The 17,929-nt window shown below is 36.7% G+C and overlaps 1 protein-coding gene and 1 long non-coding RNA gene across 4 annotated transcripts in view; one reads left to right on the top strand and one right to left on the bottom strand.

The window, feature by feature from the left end:
• Window positions 1–17,929, top strand: part of TMEM108 (transmembrane protein 108) — a 237,966-nt gene that overhangs the window by 15,353 nt on the left and 204,684 nt on the right. The gene's annotated exons all lie outside the window — the stretch shown is intronic.
• On the bottom strand, window positions 13,030–17,800 carry LOC116227179 (uncharacterized). Its single transcript, XR_004166500.2, has 3 exons — window positions 17,340–17,800; window positions 13,854–13,986; window positions 13,030–13,258 (listed from the first exon to the last, which is right to left on the bottom strand). It is a non-coding gene; the product is annotated as an uncharacterized LOC116227179 (long non-coding RNA).

The following is a 17,929-nucleotide window of genomic DNA, read 5'->3' as shown; positions in this document are numbered from 1 at the left end:
CATAGCTAATGGTGGTGACTATGTTGAAAAAATAGCATTTTGTAGCTGAGAATTTGCTCTATCAAATGATGTTATTGTGCTCTTTGTATCAGTTGTAGTTTTCTTGGAAATAAATAGGAGACATTACTTTAGTTTACTCTGACCACAGTCCTGAAAAAGTAAAGGGTGATTGCTTACCTTAATTCTATTGAGGGAAAGTCTTTCAAATGATTCTTTGTTTTGCTTTACATCGAGGAAAATGATTGCAGTGAATTTCGTTCCTTGGTCAGTCAGAAAACAATCTGCTGGCTTGTTTCATAGTATTCATACCTACATAATGACAACAAAATGTTGCAGTTGCTGTTTCCCATCTCGGTTTAATGACAATTGAACACCTTGTTTTGGATCTGTATCAACTCTTGGTCTTCCATAAAATTTCCAGTAAATTGCAGTCTGGAGTTTCAGTGATTTCTAAGCAGTTTGGAACAGATTGGGATGCAGTTGATGGTGAATTTCTCTGGATATTTTTGAATTTTGCATGAAGATATGACCTGTGAACAATCATGGATCATATGAGAAACAATACATTAAGTGTGTTAAACAACCACAAGTCATATCAAGTCTGGAATGGGTACATAAGGATGAACAGAGATGGAAAGAATTGCTCCTAGAAGGCTCTTATGGGGAAAAGAATCCGTCATACTGCTGTATGCTTTAAGGGGCAGATAAACCAGATGAACATGTTCCTTGAAAATTCTTTCTGCTCCCAAAGTCATCAGAGGGTGCTTAAGGAGCAGATTGTACCACTGGCATACAACTCACTTGTCAGTTTAGGATCTAGATGGTCTTCTCATCCCAGGGAAGATCCTATCAGCAGCCTCACTCTGCATTACTTTGTAACAATCAGAGAATCATAGGATCCTTTGAGTTGGAAAGGACCTCTGAAAGCTGTCTAGTCCAACTCCCCTGCAATGAACAGGGACGCCACAGCTAGATCAGGGTGCCCAGGGCCTTATTCATCCTCACCTTGAATGTCTCCAGGGAAGGGGCATCCACCACATCACTGGGCAACCTGGTCCAGTGCCTCACCGCCCTCACTGTAAAAGATTTTTTCCTTATATCTAACCTAAATCTACCCTCTTTGAGCTTGAAGCCATTTCCCCTTGTTCTATCACCACAGACCCTGAATAGCCTGTCTCCTTCTTTCCTGTAGTTCCTCTTTAGACAACATCAACTACTGAGAAAACAGCTTAACTGATTAGGCTAATTGACACCAAATAACTGTGTTACTACATTCGGTTAAGATCCAATGGCTCAAAGTCCTAAGATACCTTCAATACTGAGAACTTTTGGTGAAGTAGGCAGAAATTAAGTTTAATGATTTCTATTGCCTTTAGAACATAATATCCCTAGAGAAACGAGCACCAGCAACCAGAAAGTTTGTATTCTGTCTTTGGATGGTGCCTAAGATTCTTTGTGTGACCACAGTAAAGACATTATTTTCAAGGCCTTCATGTATTGTTTAAAGGAGTGTTGTGAAGTGCTTGCATAAACACTGATTGATATCAGTGCTTCACCACAGTAGATTTTTTACAATTGCATTTTTCCTCTGCTGAGTCTTTCTTTTTGAAAATTGCTTCCCCCTGCCATCTCTATGGAACAAAAGCCATCCCTAGGACTGATAGTCTTACTTTTGTGAAGATACTTTATTTCCTTATTTTTTAGCTGCAGGGAAATAAAATAGAGCTCAGCCACATGGAGCAAAGTTCTAACTTTTCAGAGCAGTCACCAAACTGAGATATTCAGTCACAAGCATTAAACATGAGATACAAGGGCACTGTTATATGTTGGCCTGGTACAGGTGCACAGCTTCCCAGGGATCTGGAATTGTTGGAAGTAGAAACTGTCTGCAGTGCATAAAACACAGCATATATCCACATCATTTGGAAGACAAAGGTCTAATTTTACTTTGGTTTATAATGTTGAGACAGAAGAACTCAATCTGATGTTTTGGGCAGCTATCATCTCCTTAAATAGCATGTAACCTTGGATAATGAGTTAAAAGCAGCTTAGTTTAAAGACAAACAAATCATGAGACTCTTTACTCTGAACTATTCTTTAGCCCTCATATGTACTTCTTAAGGTGCAATGATCTTTGCTTCTGATGTGTTCAAATGGAGGGAAAAAAGTGAACTTTTGTGTAGAATATCAAATTTGTTACAAGACTGCTCCTCTTTTACAGGAAGACATTTTTGGTCTGAGTGCATCCCTTTCCCAGCTGTGGCTTTGAGAAAGATGTGAATGCCAGATGATGTTTACTTAAAGAAAAAATCCTGTGCTTTCCATCATGCTGAATAGATTTTGCCCTTTTTTTTCCTCATTATTATGCATTTGAAGAAAAACAATACAGTCCTATAACAAATGAAAACAAATTGAATTTTCCATATTTTGCACTGAAACACTACTTTTAGATGTGATACCTGTGCTATTTTGCTATACAGGATTCTAGTTGAAATAAACCATCCAATTTAATACTTAATATTTGCTAAATATCAAAAAGACCGTCACTTTATATATGTTGTATATACACAGGGGACAATAGGGATTAATAAAGTAGCTTTTCAATTATTAAAAAAAAAGTCAACTATACACTATTTTGAAATTCTGAGTCTGTGCATATAATGGTATAAGTTAGATAGACTGGCAGCCTTTTGATTGCAGTGCTTTCGGTTTTGTTTTAAAAGAGTTTGGTTCAGGGAGAGATGCAATACAACATTCACATGCTTACAGGCCAGGAATGGCAAACAAAACTGTTCACAGTGTCTTCCCAGTAAGGGTGAGTGCTGTTAATGCAAAGTTTGTTCAGCATCCTTATGGAAATTTGAGAGTGAGGCCTTGACCCTCCACTGCAGTATGATAGCTCAGATCTCTGTACCCATGAAGAATCTTTTTGAAGGCACTGGTTTACGCCAGAGTGCTTTTATGTCACAGAGCATTATCTGGCCTATTTGTTTTAAAAGATCACCAGAATTTAACTGAGTAAAAGTAGTCTTGAAATACTTCACAAGGATATTTCAGGTTAAAAAAATTTAAAAAGTTGAGATCAACAAAAATGGCAAGGTTAACAAAATAAAGCTAGTGTGAAACAGTGATTCTAATCCTGGTTCAAGCAATGATGAAATGAAAATACTGTTGTTTGATTTCAGGTCCACCATTTGTATGTTGCTGTTTCCTTTTTTGCAGAGAGAGAGGTGATTTTTTTTTGACTCTTTTTTCACCGTGATAATTAAGGATTTGTACCTGCAGACAGATGAACTCTATCAGCTTATACTGAAGAACAGAACTGTACTTATACTCTTTAAAGGAAGGCAAGAACTTTGCCCTGTGCTGAAATAAATGGTTTAATTTTTTTTTGCTATGCTCTGGAGGCTCAGCCACATAGATGTTTCTCCCCTATGTCCTAACAAATGAGGCTTTTAATAGCGTAAGTTACGTTACTTAACAGTAATCCATAGGACCTAAACTGAGAAAAACATCAAACTACCTTTGTTTAAAACCATAGCTCATACAGAAGATTGTTGTTATATGCAGAGGTGGGACAGAATCAGCTGCTTTCCCCATTTCTAACATTTAGGAAATATGCTCAGTGTAAACATCTAACACTGAATGTAATGAGGAGGCACTACAGATTCTCAGATCCAAATCCTCAGGTCTCTTAAAAACCAGGCTGTAGTGGTGAAATCTGTAGATATGCTTTGGGACCCACTTTGTTAGGTACTGTGCACACACAAAAGAAAAGCTGTGGTTTTGTTCCACAGGTAACTAAACCCTAAATACAAGTCTACATAAAAACAACACACATGATTTCTGCCAATTTGGTTTTCTCCCTTACTATACAGACATCTAGGGTGCTCTGTCACTTAATGCCATATCTTCCTTCTGTCCTTCTCATTTCATTTTCAGCCATTTCTTTTGACACTGTTTCTTTTGTCCATAAATTTGGATAACTGTTAGGAAAAGTGGGTTACAATATGACTTTAAATATATCACCTTATGGAGGAGGGCAACACATTTGTCACAAACCAACTGCTTGCTTGGAGTGAATTTTCTTCTGAAACAGACTTGTAAGTGCTACAGTTTATAAGAGGCAGTCTCTAAACATGCCAAGTGTTGAGACTGTAATGCAAGGAAAAATTACAAAAGGAGAACTTAAGTGTAGCTGCATTGAAGGTCACAATAAGAGTTGAGATCTCATGTTCTGAAAGAGTGATCATGAAAAATACAATGCTTTCAGGCAGTTATTACTCTATAAAACACACCCAGAATTTTAAATGAAGGGCTATAATCCTGTGACATTGCACAATAAAGAATGGGCAAATTGAGTTTATATGTAGTTATTTCCAAACATCACAAGAGCAATAGAAGAGCTAATAAGTACCATACAATGTGAATTGTATGAGCATTTTTATTACATAGTTAGGGGCAAATCGTGACAAAGGAAGGAAAACAGCTTAACCTGAAATTCAGAATACCCCTCAGAAGGGGAAATAGTCTAAAACAAATAAATGTTTACTTTAAAAAGTATTTTTGTCCATGAATTCTAAATGTGAAGGTCAACTTTTGTTCAGTAGTGTAATGTGTGTATTGTTGGCTCTAATATACAGAGTTCCTGTGTTTAGAAAACATAATTACAGAAAAATAAAATTTGGGTATTGAAGGTTAATGACCTTGGTGTATTCAATTTCAAGCTATCCATAAGACAATCAAATTGAGTTTGTCATAATACTATTTTAATAGCTGCTGGGCATTTTCCATTTGAGAGAGCACTCCCCACGATTTGGGCATGAGAAGCCCAAACAACTTACAGGAAATTTTCCCATTTTACCCACTGTGTTGTCTGTGTTCATTCCTTATGAAATCATCTGACTCCTAGCTCTCGTAGTTTGGTGGTGTTTTGATGAAAGCAAACCCCTGTGAGTGCAGTGCACAGGGTGCTGAGCTGTCTCTGCTCCCCTTGAAGGTCAATGAGAGTGGAAAATTTTGACAATTTGGATCAGAATCTACGAATCTACTTCAGGCTTTGCTCTTACCTTGACTAAGGATCTCTGACCAAGGCACTGAGTATTGTAGATTGTTGTAATTAGATATAATACAGTAGAAGTAATTGTGTTGATTCACAAAGTTACACATTACTGCCTTTGCAATATCTCACCTGATCTGTAATTGCTATATGCTCAGGGGTCCACAAGGAAGCTGTGATGTTTTGGCTTCAGTTTAAGTCTTGTCCTTCTGAGGTCCACAGCAAAAATGCCACTAACTATTTACAGACAGCATCCGTGCTCCGGGTTATACCATAACTATAGATTTTAATCATCTCAAGAAATGGCAGTTTTCACTTAAACAGTAATTGTCTTTCAGCAGTCTGCAGTTCTACAAGTGCAGCAGATGTAAGGCTTCATTTTTCAGGGAGTGCAGCAAATCTTTATCAGATAGTAACTTAATCATGGTTACTGCTTTTGTCTTAGCTGCTTCACTGGTTGCTATCCTGCAGCAGTGATGTAAAGGCAGAATTTAGATCTTTTGCTTTGCTGTCTTCTGAAGGTAATGACAGCAGTTAAGTCAAAGCAGACAATAACAGGAAAAAAAGCAATGACTTTGGTTTGTTCAGCTTTAGTGGGAAGTGGACAATACCACTTTGCAGTTATCAGTCTGACTCCTTGTATGGTAAAATTAAGCCGGCGTCACTCTGGGAGATGAGGTATCCCACCATTTAACTTCTCGGATCAATAAGGCACAAAAATAATTTTCCAGATTCTTGTGAGTTTATCATTTCATCACTTCTAGATTTGAAACTCAAAGATCTCACATGGGAAACAGAGAAGGAAAACTTCATTAATGTTTTTCCATAATAAGCCATTAAAAACAGACTTAACTTGTAAGCAACACAAAATTACTTAGTCACGCTATTATTTAAGCAAGAATATAGTTTGAAAGTCAGTGCTAATTTCTAGGCAGTGGAGGCAAGTTCAGGAGAACAAATTTTAAATATGTGTCCTTGGCAGGTGACACGAGGCAAATGACCATGCATTTATTGCATGTGACCTTAGCAATACAGTTTTCTGAAAAAAACCTTTAGCTACATCTCAAGTATTACAGATTTAAAATTTTAAGATGAATTAAAACTTACATTCAGAATTCTTACTTCATTTATAATGCACTTGATACCTGCAGTAATTCAATTACAGCATATATTAAACCTGTAATCTGTCTAACAGTCTTTAGGTGAATCTTTGCAATTCTCCCAATTTATGGAAATAAATTAGTTGTGATGACTCGTAGGATGAAATGTAAAATGTTTTTCATGTTCTGTCTGGAGGAAAAATGAGAGTTGTGAAATGTGAAGGGGACGTTGCACTCATCCTTTGGAATTCTCTTATGTATGTAAATGTTAGCGCAGCATCAGACAACAGACCATCAGACAATATTATTTTCAATATTTTGGCTAGTGTAGTTTTTGATATGTAAATTAAAAGCTCCTAGCTGTGTATGAAAACCTGCAAGGCAAATATTTGCTACTTACATTAATTTAATATGAACTGTAAGACACTTTTTTTATTGAAGGAATAGTTAATGAAAGAAGAAACTGTCATGAGTAAAATGAAGTGGCATATTAGAGCACTTACTGAACTGGACAGGATTTAGGTATTTTCAAATCAGATGTCACACCTGAGAGATTCCACAATAAAAAACAATGGGGAATTTAGAAATTATTACTTCCACTTGTCTTTAACTGAGAAAAGTGTAAGATTTGGATTTAGAAATGTTGTTACAATATTTTTATTGAGTAATGATGGTTACAAAGAACTCTGAGATTTACAAGCACATGAGATAAATCAGTCATCATGGAATTACTTTAAAATCAGCCATAAAGACTTTGTTACAATCTTTGTAATATAAACCCACACAAAAATATTTAGATACGTAAGAGTGCATCCATGAAAATGATCTAGAGCTCACAAGATGATAGCTTTTAGCTTCTCTTACTGTTAAACTCTCTTTTCCAGTCCACCATGAGATAAATCCCTTTCTGATGACAACCTTTCACCTACTCTGGGTTGCAACTTGCTTAAATACCATTCAATGTACAGAGGATAATTTACTTTTTATCCCACTTGAATATTCCTATAACTATAATCCGAAATCATAATTCCTCTCTGTCTTATATTATGGACATCTATTTCCTTTGCATGAAAAATTATTCTGCATATTTATTCTAACTTACTCTGTACACTTAGTGTTAATACAGGAAATAGAGTTAATAAAGGAAATGAGCATGTATTTACCTACTGAATTTCAAATTTGCCTGCTAACTTCCTCATCTAAACAAGGCTATAGATGAACAAAGCACCCACATTCAGGTGCATTTTAAAATAGAATTTACAAATTAAAGCACACTCACATCTCTTCTCCGTAACTCCAAGAGCTGCCATAGAATTAAAGACAACAACAACGATCGATACTCGCATTTAACCAAACTATTCGTACAAATAATAAAAATATTACCAAAATAATAAAAATAAAACTATTATCAAAATTGCAAACATTGCCACATTTACGTATGTATGGATGTGTATAGATACACACATACGTGTTGCCAAATATGCCACTAGCATACCTGTAGTATGGATGCATGTATATATGTACCTAAGATATCTTACTATATATATGTATAGATCTGTACATATGCTTATTCTTTTATTTGTACCTAAGACATTGTCTATACGAAAACTATAAAAATTAAAGTTATAGCATGTCTCCTCCTGAATCTGGAGCTGTTAAATTTTCTCCTGAGGTTCAAATCCATGTTGAAGAACAAGCATATTTATCAATTACAGAATTTTAGTTGTGTTTTAAATCCAAAATTATCTCTGGTCGTCTTCCATTCTTTCACAAAAATAGAAGAATACTCTGTAGTAAATTATTATCAAAGCCTGTCAGTTTGCAATTCTATCAGTCTTTAGTCTCAATTCTAATATAATCTGAGTTACATTTTTTAGTAGTCCTGAAAACATTTTTCTCCCAGTAATCTTTATTCATTTGGAAATAGAGAAATGGTATGTCTATCTTCTCTAATTCACTTGTAATTATTATTGGACAAATTCTATGTTCTAAGCTCTTTCTTCTACTGAGACACTGTATTTCTAGAGCATAAAAATAGTGCTCAGAAAGAAAGGACAAAATAATAATGACTTCAGAAAGAAAGGACAAAAGGCAAAATAAAATTTTTGTTTGCTTACTTGTTTTGGTTTGGGAGAAGGATGTAACAAAGACAAAGAAAGAGGGATTGGCTGCTACTTTCAGCCTTTGCAGCTGCTGCAGGCTGGAGTGACAGGAGAGCCTGCAGAATAATGATAGTGACGTGAGGCTTTGTGGGTTTTTGCATTGCTGTTTCAATGGGGGTGCAGAGAGCCCATGCTGAGATGGTCTGTGCCATATGTGCTTGTGAATATCAGAAGTAAAATATAGAGGTATGTGACACCCTCTTGAGACTACTATGCCATGCATTAATCAAGCACATTATTGTAATTTGTGAAACTAACCTAAGAACAATGTCAGGAGTTGCCAAACGCAGATGTCAGTCAGAAAACAGCTTACCTTTCTTAGCTATACATGTATGTGCACAATGGTAGATCATAAGTATCTGGTCAGAGGACCTGTGACAAGAATGGTTGGTTTTATACTGAATTTATTGGATGATACATACGATGATGCTTTATTTCAAAGCAGTACAATATAAATCATAGAATCATGGGATCACTGACGTTGGAAAAGACCTCCAAAATCACCTGGTCCAACCATCTGCCTATCACCAATATTTGCCCACTAAACTGTGTCCCTGCAGTACAGCATCTAATCATAGTTCTCTTATGTATGTTGCCACAACTCAGCCCTCTGTAGATAATTTTCCTTTAGTTTGGAATTGAAATACAAAAAGACGGCTCAGAAAAGGAGAATATGTTCTGAACAGAGTTATTACAGAACAAGCCTGGTATATAAACTCGCCTTCAGTAACTAACTGAAAATAAGTGGTAAATTCCTTATGCAAGGAAAGATCCTGAAATCCTTCCAGAGAAGAAAGAATTGTTGTTATCCCATTATATTTTACTCTTCTGAAGCCCATCTAGAACCTGAGACATCTCCTGAATTTAAAATGTATCAGTCAGAATCTAAATGCTTCATTGCTACATGTGAGAGCTGTGAGCTCACATGGCACTTAGTGAATACCAGTAGTACAGATTTTGAGGACTTTGTCTTCAAAATGTGTGGAAAGGATCGTATATAACTAATACATATAGCTCATCAATCCTATGGCAGGCTGGGGTGAAGAAGTTGAGCTGTTCCTCTTCCTGTGTGACTGTGGAAAACATCTACTTGGGTGAGGCAAAAAATGACTGTGCTCATTTCTATGTCTTTTTCTTATAGCAAAGATATCTTTCTTCCAGTAGCATCTTTAGTTGTGAGGCTTCATGAGAACTTTGTTGTCCATTCACATTGAACTTGCAGCTGTAAGAGAAAAGATCCTGGGTGGAAAGTCTGGTTTCTTTGAAAACATCCATTGCCATTACCATACCCATAACCAAGCATTTTTAAGGGTATGGGCTCTTCGTGAGAAGTGTGAAAGGGGGTTATGATGGCCAATATCTCTGGCAGAGACATCAGATTCAAGACTATTTCCATTGTGCTCTTCAAAACCGGCAGACAGTTTGCATGTTCAGAAGAAACGATTTGCCATACCTGTCCATCTCGCTTGTTTTATGACTTTGTTGCCCCTTTTTAATGTTTTAATAAAAAACATAAAAACATAAGTTTTGTTACTTATGTATATTAGCTATACAATATATTCTACATGTGATCCAAGACTATTCCTCTTCACTCAGTGTGACCCAGGTGAGCCAAGAGTTTGGACACCCATGATAGATGTTCAGGGCCAGATAAGCATCTGTTCTAAAAATGGAAGTCGCAGACTTGACACTGTGAATCAGAAATTGATCAGAATTACTGTAAAGTGTATAAAAATATATAAAAGGAATGGATGACTTTGTATAAAAAATTTAAATATAATGCCAAGTAAAGAAGAAAAAGATTGCTTTGTAGTTGGAGAATAAATTATTTTGTCACAGAGTTTAGACTCGAGAAGAATTGCTATTCTATGCCCTATCACTTAAAATAAATCAATTCTTTGTGCTTCACCTCCTTCAATTCTGAAGTTTTAGTACCCCGAGAAGGTCTGTGTAGTGCTTTTGAAAATGGCCATGTTTCAAACTAATAGTGTTCTTTTCCTGTAGTCTTCAGAGCTGAGAAAAGTCCAGGCCTGCTGATGAGAGACAGGGAATAAGAGATTATTTTGCAGATTTCTCCCTTGTCTGAAATGATGAGGGAATGGTAACATTGAACAGAAGAAAAAATAACATTAAACAAAGAAAAGAGAAGGAAGTGCCAAAGATTATAATGTAACAGCCCAGTGAGGAAAAATAAAATACAGAAGGAGTGAGAAGAGACATAACTGAAGATCGTTGTTTGTTTTTGAAAGAAAGAGGTTAAGAAGAGTAGCAGGGGAGTGGGGGAGATGGTTGTGTGTGGTCCAAGCATCCAGAACACTTCTTAAAATTTAATTAAATGAAGCAATTAAAAAATCACATCAAACAAAGAAGTAATCTGTGTGTGGCTATCATCTATTTGGTGGGGTATGAATCCATGGCCTTCAGGGAATGTAATAAACCCAGATGATGTGCATGAAACCCGATGTTGCATTTGGATCTCAGTCTGATGTATATGTAAAATTTCTGGGAGACAGACAGCTCCCCACTGGCTCTGCATCTGAGGAAGGTTCCTGTGCAATGTTTTAATTAAGGTTATTTCTTTATTATGATGATTGCATTTTAATTGCTTATGAAGCACCCCAGGGGCGGAGGTGTAGGTACCTTATAAATATTATATGACAATGAGTAAAGGGAAAACGTTGCAGTTTCAGAAAATTGAGCAATTAAAGACTTCTGATGCAATTTAAGATTAAAAGCAGGATGTTTCTTTAAGCTCTCTCACAGATTTGCAATTAAAAAACATTACCTTATTAATCTTTGTTTAACGCGGGCAATTGGCAGTGTGACTCACAGTTATGTCCACACCACTGAATCAGTACAGGAGGTAGCCACAGGAAAGCTGTCTGATGTGCATCTGTGCTTGCAGAACTAGTGGAATCTTTTGTATGGAGTTAGTGTAGATATAAATGCTTGCATTCAAAGAACTGTACTGAACTATTGGCAGAAAGAGTAAAAACAAAAGCAAAAAGACCTCCTATGTTCCCATAGCTTCTTGTTCTTCAGTGCTTGGTAAGCAGGCAAGTTATATATATATCTGTGAGTGAAATCCATGTTTTATAAAGCTACGTATATAGGACTTTTAAATCAGCCCTAGGCTTTATCAGCCTCAATTGAGCAATGCTTTTGCTGCCAAGAACTGAAGTTCCCAATTTGTATTTCTGCATATCTCTGTATACATGTGCAGATTCTTAGACGCAGAAAATTTTGCTTGTGGCACAAGCTCATTTTGATGCATAGTGATGTATTTGAGTCCAACGAAAGTGGTGCTCTGGAAGTTCTAAGGGTTTTGTTTTGTTTTCTGGTATTTTCAATGAGTTTTTTATCTGACCATATGGGGCTTTTTAGTTTTCTTCTAACTCTCAAAATTGTTCAGATGTTCCCTGAAGAGAAAAGAAGTAAGAAAGGAAAAAAGAAAAAGAAACATTTCAACAGCCACTTGATGCTGTACAGTAATTTGGAATTTATTGGAGCTTTTCAGGTTTTAATAGGCACTCCAATTAGTAAGAGATTTGCTTTTTTTTTTCCCCACAAACACAGACTTAAAGGAATAATTCAGTGGGATTATAAGCAAGAAGGCAAGCACCAATTGCCAGTGGATTGTATGTCTGGTTTTCTCCTTTTCCTTCCGTTGTTGGAAGATCTAGAGCTCTGAAGATGTGCCTCAATATTCCCTACATATAACTACTTCTCACTTCATTTCCTTCTTGCTTTTATAACACTGTCTTTTAAGATAATGTCCTTCTTGCCCGTGAAGTGAGGAATATCAAGTTAAGGAACAAAGGAAACTGGGTCCTAGTTTTGTTTGGCAGTTACTGGCAACCTTCAGAAGATGATGCACTTCTTCATAACATATCTATCTGTATCTAACAAAACAGTGAGACATTATCATTCCTAGAAGACAGTTGCTACCTGTTTGCTGGAAGGAAGAGTTTATTACTGACTGGAGAGTTGCGCAGTGATTTTTTCACAGAGCTTTGGAATCCTTTCTTTCAGCCTATTTAGAAACCCTGCAACAACTTCCTTTCACTGGATGAGCTGTGTGAAATGAGCAATGCTCTGTGTGTGTGCATGTTTTTGATGCATCAGATTGATGTATAACAAGCAAAACATCTACATACTAGTTTTCATTAAGATATTTGATGTATCCATCCCAAAAAGTACTTGCTAATCTGAGAAATGAGAAAATCATATCTTAAAAGTTGCCACATATAGTAACACATGGGAGCATAGCTTGCTGTCCAGTTGCAGTGTGAGTGATGTGTCAGCAGAGCCAGAAGAGCACTGGTGTTTGTTATCTGTTTCATGTCGTGGAAAGCATGTTGTAACCAGCATCGTGGGCAGGAGTTGGGTACTTCTGCATCATCTTGTGCTGGGACAGCTCCATGCACTTTCTGTATGTATCAGTAATACTGTGGGTTGATGTTTATCCCCTCAGAAACTGGCTTCTTTGTAGCTCTTACTTTCTCAGAGCTAATTCCCTTCTCTCAAGTAATCAAGGATTTTGTGTGTGAGAATGTCCAGTTTGCTGCTACTAGTTGTATCTCTATTCATACAATTTGCTGTACATATGCTAATAGTTTCCATGAGCAGAAATTGAAACTAAAACTTCTAAAACATGCTTTTAATCTCTTCCCTCCTTAATTTATTTGCCTCCCCTGTATTTTGCAGGCAGTGCATCAGAAAGTGTGTTCAACTCCCTGAGTCTTCTCACCATCCGAAGAGATTCAGAATACACACTGGGGAGAGAAGGGTATTTTATTTGTTGCACCTGAATGCCTCATGACCATGGCAGTGATTCCGGTGTCTGTTCCTTGGCCATTCACTGTTACATGGGGTGGTGTAGAGCCAGTCCTTCACCTCTGGGGATTCCCTTCCACATGGCTTCTGCACTTTGAGGTCTAGAGGTTTAAAGTGGCAGAGATTATATATATATATATATATATATAATATCAACGCTTTCTACATCACACCGTGGTTTTTCAGTCATTGCACTTAAATAAATTGCACATGAAATCCAATTAAAAAAAGAAAAAAAGTATCTAGTTGTTTTCCTTGGTCTCTCCTGGCTGCTCTCCTTTATTTTCCTTCTATCCCCTCAGTTTCTTTCTGCCACTTCCCCTGGTCTCTCTCCTCTCATTTCCTCCTGCCTGCCCTGCCTCCATCCCAAGCCAACACCATCTGAGGCAATGCCTGCAGTACTCAGCAGCCTCAGCACATGAAGAAAAGAGCTAGCTGCATACTTGCTAATTTTAGTACTGATAGCACACTTTCTATTTTTGTCTAAAGGCATGTACCCAACTCCTCACCAAACACTGCCCATTCGGTCACTTTGTGCTGCCATCAGTGTGTAAGCTGGTTCCCACGTGTGCAGGCACAGTGCAAGTGTTCTGGATGCACACTGAGTGTGAGGCAGCAAAGGTTCCATGTATTCACCGCCTCCAGTTTTCAGCTGTTTTGTTACTGCTTGCAGTAAAAAAAAGGTACCTGTCTTACCAAGGAGCTGATGTCATTAATTAGTCACTTCGATTCAAGGCTGTTTGCTCTACAGGAAGCTGGTCTTCAGCTCTGCTGGAATCATGGCATCTTCAAGGCCCTAACAGTGCCCTTTCATGTTGTCTGAGTATTTCTAAAGCATTGAAGAACAAAATGGATACAGCCATGCATTTTTTTCAGGACTTTGGAATGTTTATTGCTAGATAATTCATGAAAGTCATTTTTGAACTTGAATATTTTTTTTTTTCCTTCATGAATTGAAAGGTTTTTTTCCCAAGGAGACCTTTATAAATGAGTTTGTGGAAGATTAGTTTTGTGTGGATATAAGCAAGGCAGCAATCTGGGACAGTGCCAGTATCCACAACTACAGTGCAATTTCTCTGTTAGCATCTGTATTTCTGTACTTTGCAGAGAAGCAGTTTCTGTATTTTGTCTGCCATTCTCCTACTTCAGGACCAGGACTTCACACATCTTTGTTTTTATTAATTGTAATAATTTCTTTATATTGGTGTTAGCTCTATTTCATAGTGGAATGCAAGTAAAATGTCATGTAATGTATTACAAATGCAATGATAAACTATGTCAGCTCCAAGTACATTTAGTAAATGATCTAGAAAGATCTTAAAGGGTCTGGTACTTTACATACATGGTGGTTCAAGGTGGAAATTCTTTTCAAAAGGCACATTTAACCCAGTTTAACAGTAGGTAAGCTCAGCAAGAATAGAAAATCTGTATTATATATTTAAAATGAATGCAGAATACGTCTTTGTTATTCTTCTAGTATTTTTGTGGGTTTGTTTGTTTGTTTAATTGTTTTGAATCCATCTGCAGACATCTGTTGAGTGCTCATGGCACACCGTATGATGGATTAAGAATTACAATCTGAGCTTTGACAAAACACTTCTTATAAGTGCATCTCTATTTTCTTACAGCTTCTTCAAAAGCTATTGAAGAAAAGGAGAAAAATATGGGCTGGAGAAAACTAGTCCATTTGATACTTAGGGTGTCCACCCTTCAGATTTATTGTGATCTTGTTGAAATAGTGCTTTTACAATCAACATACTTATGTGAGTAAGGTCGGAGTCTGTTTGCATGTGTTCTGGAGAAACTGATCTGATAAGAACAATGTAAATAGCAGAAGAATCATCCAGAAATGCTGGGTATGGTTTATTCAGTCTCTCTTGGAAACTTGCTTTGGTTGTTGGGTTTTTATGTTGTTTTGTTTGTTGTTTGTTTTTTTTTTTGTTTGTCCATTTTGGTTTTTGAATGGTCCTCTGAGGCCCAGAAGAATATCAGATTTAAGGTGTTTTTTTCCCATACATTGTACTAAATTACCTACCCTGTAGTTAATATGATTGCCCTTCCTTCTGCAGAGATGTGTATAGTTGAAAACCTCTGTTTAAAACGTACAATTTAGCAGAGAAGTCCTATTCTTACATTCTAATCCTCATCCCTAATGGATACTTAGTTTTCAGCTTTCACAGTATATTTTTTTAATAGAAACAAGGTTTTGCAAAAGTTTGCAGACTTCAGTTACCACAGCTTTATGTCTTCTGTGCAAATTTCCCTTCCTTCTCATAAGAGGAACTCTTAGTCTTACTCTTTTCTTACTTTTAAAATTGTCACATGTGATACTCCAGCTCTCAGAACAGCAGGTTTTCCCTTCTCTGTTACTTATGAGCTGAAAATTTGGTCACCTATGACATGAATTTCTTAGAGAGATTGGTGCAAATATATTTATCCTTGAAAGTTTTTACTCCTGGATGTCTAAAGATCTAGTTTCTCATAAAGGCTTGTTTGTGATAGACACAAAATACAGCACATAAAATATAGAAGTCTTGCAGGTTCCAGGAAGATTCCTGTCTAAATATTTGATATGGAGGTAAAACACATGCCTAGGTAATAATAAATAATATAATTGGTAGGATGAACCATAGAATGCTAGTTGCTCATTATCTCTCAAGCATTCAGGAGGAAAGCTGGCGTGAATATGTTCCTATAATGGTGTTAATTTCTTCTCACATTCTCACATTATGCTTTGTCAAGCAATTACTTCGTTGGAAAACCCCAATAATTTTGATTTTCTCCACTGTTCATTCCAAAAAGTCAGACACCTGAAATACATTATGCTTCACAAACCCGAAACTGTCATTTTCTTTCCATGTGAATCTCTCCATAATTCTTTTTCAGCTGTTCACAAGCATTTTATTCAGAGATTTACTGAAGAATATCATCAGTAAAAAGACTCTTGGGACTTTTTATTTAGCTCTTGTTCAAGTAAGGTCACTTGACATGTTAATGACTGCCCGGTTAAGATCTAGTTGAGATTTCTTAAAATACATGACAGTGAAGCTTGATTGAGCTCTTGTCTTTTCCAGCACTCCTTACTTCCAAACCAGTTTTCTTTGAAACAGTTATTTTTTGTGATGAGAAGAGAACAATCTACATATCTGAAACAACAGCATCTTTCTCTCACGTACTGTTGGGTAAGGGGAAGATATTTTGAAGATGGTGATTATTTTGGCAAAAGCTATCCAGCTGATCAACATCAGAGTGTATGGAAAGGCTACATGCTGCTATGTGGTCTTGTTAATTGGCATGTAACAATGAATGCATTATAAATGTCTTACATCCTTTGTTGATGGATGTTTTTAGATGATTAATTTGTCAAGCTTTGTAAAAGTTCAAAGGGTTTTTTGTTTGAACAACATCTAACAGTGATGCATACCATACTTGAATTAAATTAACAACCAACAAAATAGTTTTTCATCCCATCTTCATGAAAAAGTCTTCTCAGAATTATTTTCGCAGCAACATTTGCACAGGGCTGTTTTGGGAGAAAGAAACCTGTCTATCTAGTGAAGGTGATTATTTTCTAATTCAGTTTCATAAATCACTCTCTAGTCATATTGGTGTTCATTCTTTTCATTTCTTTTGGCTCTTCTGCCATGTTGAATTGGTCTTGAGTGAAAGCTATGTTGTGTGGAATGGATTTCTTCATGAGACTTCATGCTTACAGATTTCCCTGTATACTGGCATTTCCTAGCTTTGCCTTCTTGTTATTTAGAAAGTAGAAGGCATGTACTTTCTCCAGTTTTACTTTATCTTTAGGCTAGTACAAGCATTTCTTAAACTCCAGCAGGGAGTCTGGCAGTGGAGATTACTTTCTTCCATCAGTCACCAATCTGTTCCTGAACCTAGCACATGCAAAAGATATGCAACAGTGGTTTTTAAAAACTCCTGTATTAAGCAATTGTTCTTCCACACAGGTTAAATGAAGGAGAATTCCTTATTGTTCAACCATAGCAAAAATAGTAAAAGCTGCAGTCAGAACAGAGGCTTTTTGGTAAGACTATAGCAGAAAGCATTAAGGCTAAATTCTTTTCCTAGGAAATTACAAAACAAATGCAGAACTACAACTAACAGGGGAAAGGGAAGAAGCAAAAGGAAATGCAGTAAAATGAAAAGCAAAGAAGTCACACTGACCTTTGAGGAATGAAGGGAAAGAGAGTCTTAGGATAAGTGCTGACTACAGTAAGGTGTAGCATTCCTGATCAGTATCAGGGAAGTAGGAGTTTATCCTTTTTGCAAATGGAGTTACATTAAAAACATTTGTGCATCCATCATCAATATATCCTCTCCAACGGACTACTCTGAAATCTGCCAAATTTGACTATTTTTCATCCAAGAAGCAGGCAAAAATAACCTGAGCCAGAACCTGAGCAACTGATGACCAGGTGTTCCAAGGTAGGAGTAGCTCAGCTGATCTGGTCAACAAGAATTGCAAACTGTAAGAGAACATTCAAATATGACATTCAAGGATGAACTGGAAATGTGTATATCTACTTGTTGGCTGGTTTCCAGGTTTAGGTGCTTAGACTGTTGAGTCACAATGAGCATTTGGATGATCTAACAATTCCCACAACAGAGTACTAAGAAAATGAATCTGCAATTAGTACTTTATTCATTAGGTCCATTTAGGAGGCCATCTATTTTGTATTTAAAAGTTGTAACAGCAGGGAATGTTCCACACTCCCTAGGCTGATCTACACCTAATCAGCTTCTGTGAGAAATGG

Source organism: Phasianus colchicus, chromosome 6, assembly GCF_987193195.1.
Source record: "Phasianus colchicus chromosome 6, bPhaCol1.hap1.1, whole genome shotgun sequence".
In the NCBI taxonomy this organism is placed as follows: Eukaryota; Metazoa; Chordata; class Aves; order Galliformes; family Phasianidae; genus Phasianus; species Phasianus colchicus.
This window is presented reverse-complemented; position numbering and strand designations above follow the sequence as displayed.